Consider the following 6,409-nt stretch of genomic DNA (forward strand, 5'->3'; position numbering starts at 1 on the left):
AATATCAACAAAATCATACAGTAGACATTATTAATTATTTCAAATTAATTAAACAAACCCAATACATTGACGTCAGAGCCGCGCTCTTATCTAAACAACATATCGCCCTATGACGTATGGACGACCTGTCATGTACTCTGTATATACATGTCATTGAAATATTCCGATAATCAAGGAATGCCCTACTTTCCGATATCAGAGACGAACGATATCCCATCAGCACAATACTGGCGCATTTAATTAAGATTCAGAATTGAGATAAAAATGTTTTGTCACTTTGACAAAACTAGTGTAAAATATGTTAATTCACCGGTCCAATGATTATTCGTATGCTCTTAAGACGTACTTGATTAAACATGAGTATTATTCAAGAAATACCTGACCGCTAAACAGATACTATAATGGCATAGAGCCTTTACAATGCTAGAAACATGGGGCGATAAAATACGATTGTTTTTTTAAGTACATAACAAAAAGAAATTAAGAAACTGTGAGGACCTAGAATTAAAACATGTTGTTTAAGAAAACATGCAAAAAATACATAAAATTCGACCATTTAAACTATCCATACATGTATAGTATCAACAATATAATTTAACAGCCTTCAAACATTATTAGTTTAATATACACTATTATATCACAGAATATCCCTATGAAAAATAGTAATTTATACAATTAATACAAAACATTCCAACCATAATACTGTCTGATACAAAAGCGCCACCAAGAGTTAAGCTCGGAACTTGAGAACCGTCAGAAAGCCGAACTTGTTACCCACCCACGCGTCGCCTTCGCTGTCGATCGTGATTGGAAATGGGGAGCTCGTCCCCATAAACACGGCCCTTTTTTTCCAGTTCCGTATCCATTATCAGGAACCCTAGGAAGCGCCCAATCGGGTCAAGCACGTGCATGGTGCGGTTGTATAGTCCATCACGAGTATCTTACAGCGTGTGGCGCCAGGGGGTGTCGCGTCATCGTATCCGGCCCGCTGTAGCTCGATTTCAGTTTCCCTCGTGGTCAAATATCATGATGCTGCCGTTGTTGCGATCGGAGACACAAATGTCGCCGTTTACGTTAACCGCGAGCCGCCAAGGTTGAAGGAGATAGATAGATAGACTTTTATTTTCCTCCATTCATGAAGAGCATAACATATAATACAAGCAAGGAAGTACAATCGAGTATATACACACACATGAGATCATAAATGAAACAACTCAATACATTCAATTAGATTATTTACAAAGATAAGTATAACATAGCTATGTAGATGATAAATAATTGTTAATTCCTAAGGAAAATAATCACATTGAAATAATAATTAAAATCATATTTTTTTTTCAGTGTAACTTATTCGCCGAAGATATGGCTTAAAGCGAAAGCGAAAATAAAGACATAATAGACGAATACAGTATACTGAAAATGTGTCATAGGTTTTGCCTTCCACGGAAGGCACTAATATAGATTGGATAGACATGCCAACATATGTGTAAAAAAAAACAAAAAAAAGCACACACACAAAACCTGGCTCAAAGCGTCTAACACTAGTTCAGGATGCTAACAGCAGCTTTGCACAATTTAAAATGCACAAAATATGAGTCAACAGTTTCAGATATCATTTTCGGCAACGATGCACTTTGTTCTAAGCCACTTAAGTGGATGAAGCGCGAAAATTCCGTTATACCGATGCATTCAATTAGAGTTGTCCATTAATGTTTTCGCTTATCCTCTAACAGGTGGCAATAACACAACTTATGAATTACGAGATTAACGGTAACTCGTGCTGAGCGCCGGTGTCGATTTTTGTGCAAACTATCGAACTCTTGTCCCCGTTTTTGTGGTGCAAATTTTGAACACAGCAGGTGACTACCTCGTTCGGAGAGGTGAAGGTCGAACCACGGGGTACCCTGTCCATTTCGATTGTTTTTTAGAAGAAAAATTATGTTTGTCATTGGTTTGGTTGAGAATAATGTACAAGTTTCTTATATATGAGCTGTGCTCTGCGAAAAAGGGGGTTTAATGCATGTTCGTAAAGTTTCGTCGCAGATTAGCCTTTTAGTCCGCACACGCTTATCAGGGACGACACTTTCCGTCTGACCTAGATTTTTTAGCAGAAGAGACTTCATGTAAACCAAAAACCCATAAACGCGGAAAGTGTCATCCCTGATAAGCCTGTGCGGATTCCACATGCGAATATGTGAAGACACTTTACGCACATGCATTAAACCCCCTTTTCACAGAGCACGGCCCATATGACTTGTATTTAAGATGCGCTGTGGTAAGCTTGTAGATTTTATGAAGGAGAATGATATTGGTGTTTAAAGGAGGTTTGCTTAGCTGAACATGATTGTTCCTTTACTTTATTAACTACATGTTCGTGCAGGTGTAATATACACATGTAAAGGTATGTATATACACAATACATACGACAGTAAAATATTATCAGTTTGGCTTTTAGTGCTTGTTTCTTTGTACAAGAATGATACTTTTAAGCCATTGGCCTTAAGCAGCCATCTGCCTTCAGCAACCACTTCCATCACTTCCCTTGCCTGGCTGCTCAACACAGAGCAAACTGGACACTCCTATAGTGATCTATAACCTTGAATACTTGTAAATAATATATGAGGCTGTGCCAAACTTTCCTGAACTACAATCTCGCTCGGGACTTCATCACAGAGAAAGATTTGGAAAAGTGAACCGAATGAACGCCGCGCTATAGGGTATTTTACGGGAATGGTTGAATGTATGTGTATGAGTTATTTGAGGTAGATTCTGGGTTATACCAAAATTTTCAAATCGTGTACATCTAATTCAAACGACTCTTTCAATGGCAAAGACACGCGGGGGATTTTGTGCGAGATAATATGAATCATCATTTAATTGCACGCTTATTTAATGTAGTCTTATCGTTTGTTCTTGTGCTATGTTGTAGAATGCTTCTTAATTGCTAAACATTATGAAAACATTTATTTTAACCATCGTCTTATCATACTCGAAATACCTTTAAATCCACATGCTTCATAAATTCCAACCATGGTTTTTACAAACTGATTTATCGCATAGTTGGAAGACCTATATGATTGGTATTTCAAAGAATTCAGCGATATTTATCGAAACATCTGTATGATCTTGTAGTCAATTGTTTGTGTTGAACAACACATCATAAACAGCATCAGGAGCAGTCGTAGACGAACTGTCATCATTCCTTATAAACAACAACAACGGCAACTGAGATATATGAGCCTTGTTCTGAGAAAACTGGGCTTAATGCATGTGCGTAAAGTGTAATCCTAGATTAGCCTGTGCAGTCCGCACAGGCTAATCAGGGACGACACTTTCCGCTTTAACGGTATTTTTAGTTTCAAGGAAGTCCTTCCTTACCGAAAATCAAGTTTAGGCGGAAAGTGTCGTCCCTGATTAGCCTGTGTGGACTGCACATGCTAATCTGGGACGACACTTTACGCGCATGCATTATGCCCAGTTTTGTCAGAACGCGACTCATATTATCTACGCACATACTTGCTGATGATTGCATCATATTTAGCCTCACAGCAATAGTTCATGCATCTGTTCTGCGCATGGTCACCAACGCCTTCCGGTTGACCGATGAGAAAAATACTCTCCGGGCAAATAATTGTCGTTCATAGGTAGTCACACAACCAAACAATCTGTTATTCGTGACCTCAAGTCAATGTACGCGTGTATTTCCGCCAATTAACCCATTTTGCCTAGCGTCTAGAAAAAAGGCATTGGCAAACAGCGTAGACCCAGATGATGCGGCGTCTCATCTGTGTCTGCGCTGTTTGTTCAAAGGAATTTCTGTAAGAAATATTCTTAATAATAGAAATAAATATAAGTTAGTGACATCCCTTATTTTGGGAATAAATTGATCCAATGTATAAGGATGGGAGAGTCCATTAGGCATAAATGGGTTAAGACTTATTTTTACCTCAACCAGCTGTTTGTACTTCAGCTCTTACAGACAATGGCCTCGATTGAACATGAGAAAAGCAATCGTAAGCTAGTATGTGATCATCATAGATAAACAACACCGCTCATTTATTATACAATCAATAATGTTATGAAGGGGCGGGTTTATGAAGTACACAAGGACATTGACATATCATTGCTGGCAAAAGCATGGCAATCGTGTTTGAGAGCGTGTTTACATAGAATTTTTTTTAAAGTCTGACTGATAACAATATAAACACATTATTTTGTCAGAAGTATCTCAAAAACAAGTTATGTACTGTAGAGCTAAGAAGCGTGCAATTACATCCGCGTAAAGTTGGGTTCCCACTGCCGATCAGATCGACTCGATCAAGCCAGACCAAGCGGTCGGGTACTGGTCTGGTTCGGTCGGCCTGAGTGGTCGGGGGCGGTCGGGTAGGTCAGCATTGGTCGGGCTTTCTACCCGATATTTTTTACATGTAAAAAATATCAAGTAGCGGTCGAGTAGGAAATGGATCGAGCAGCGCTCGGGAAGTGGTCGTGTATAAGTCGAGTAGAAGATCGAGTTGATCGTGAAGCAATCGTGTGGCGATCGGATTTACATCTTTTAAACGATCTGTACCCGATCCGCTCGACTTCTACCCGAGTTATTTTAGATCGCAACACGATCCACTCGACCTCTATTCGATTTAATGTACAGATTTACTAGACTGCTACCCGACGTCTACTCGACCGTACACGATCACTTCCCGACTGCTATTCGACCATACACGAGCTCTGTACCCGATCCGCTCGACCTCTACCCGAGTTATTTTAGATCGCTTTGTACGACTGTAATACGACCTTCACAATCTGGTCGTGTGAAGATCTGGTGGCGATCGAGCTGAGGTCCACTTGGTCGAGCTGAGATCGTAAAGGGCTCGCGTATAGGTCGAGATGCTCGAGCGGAAATCGGAAATATGGTTGAGTGGACGTCGTGAATGAGTCGTGTGGGGTCGTGTGTTATCGGTCGAGAAGAAGTCGTTCATACCCTTTTTAGTCGAGCTTGGTCGGGTTTGGTCGGGAATTTTCAGTGATCGGGATGATCGAGTTGATCGGATCGGCAGTGGGAACCCACCATAATCAGCCTCGTCGATTAACGTGCAACAGGCGTTGCAACATTTACATGTAAATTAATTATGGAGATGGTTTAACGATATGAAATGTAAGTTGCACGTTGAAAGTTATACCACCATAATAGTAAGTTTTTGGTGACAATTCACGACTCAACAATCATTTGTTTGAACTTTATTCATGTTTTAACTTCACTGATATAACATACTTTGCACAAACATTTATGAAAAGGTCGTAAGTAAGGCTCGATTAGTCATTGTCGGCTCGGGTACTACTAACATGTACCCCGGGTACTCTAAAGTATACTTACATGTACCTCGGGCACGGTAAATATACTAAATCGTACCCGGGAATGTTAACGCAAAATTCGGTTGTTGTCATTTTTTTTAAATTAGTTATGTTAACATTTATGTCAATTTTCTGTAAAATGGCCTGTATATTATCGAAACTCATACTCAAAAAGCATGTTGATGCAGAGTTTTAGCTCTACTGGCCGAGGGCCGGAAGAGCTTATGTGATTGCGTGGTTTCCGTCGTCCGTCCGTGCGTGCGTGCGTGCAAAGGCAGGTCTACTCATGATTCAGCCTCAGGCGCGGAGGCTCTTTTGAAACATACACATGAGTAAAACTGATAAGCCCAGCCGGATGGCGGTAGGTCCTTCTGCAGGCTGGGGTTAAACAGGAGAGCGTTCGCCAGGTCTAAGCAAAAGAAGAGCGTTCGCCCAAATCTAAGCAAAATGACGGTATGACATGAGCTCTTTTTAAATTGCATACATTTCCGTTAACTTTCCGTTTCCTTTCACTTCATAATGATAAAAAGAAATGAGACCAAATTATTTGTAATACGTTTAATTCGGTTGTACATCTGAAGTAGTCATATATCAGTTGCAAAACTTGTTGTGATAGAAGAAGGGGTAATAGCAGTGGGATAGAAGTAGTGGCAATAGCAGTGGTAGTGGTATAGGTACATGTAGTAGCAGCAGTATTTGTAGTTTTGCTGTTGTTACCGAAGCTAGTGTAATCAAAGACACAGTGTTGGCGGTAGAAGGCGTTGTAAAAGTGTGTCATTGTTATTGACGGTGTGACAATAAAGTTGTTGTAATGGTCAAATATCATACGAAACATAATTCCGTTTTATCAAAAATACTGGCATATTTCCTCATAAAACTCAGGGACAAACCAACCGCAAATCATGTTCGCATCTGTCAGCATAACATGAAGTCTGATAAAGAGTCTCACACCTTGACCTCGACTAACGGCCTGATAACGACTATTTTACCCATTTATGCCCAGTTGACTCTCCCATCCTTCTAAATTGGATCGATTTATTTCCAAAATTAGGGATGTCTA

Source organism: Dreissena polymorpha, chromosome 3, assembly GCF_020536995.1.
Source record: "Dreissena polymorpha isolate Duluth1 chromosome 3, UMN_Dpol_1.0, whole genome shotgun sequence".
Classification (NCBI taxonomy): domain Eukaryota; kingdom Metazoa; phylum Mollusca; class Bivalvia; order Myida; family Dreissenidae; genus Dreissena; species Dreissena polymorpha.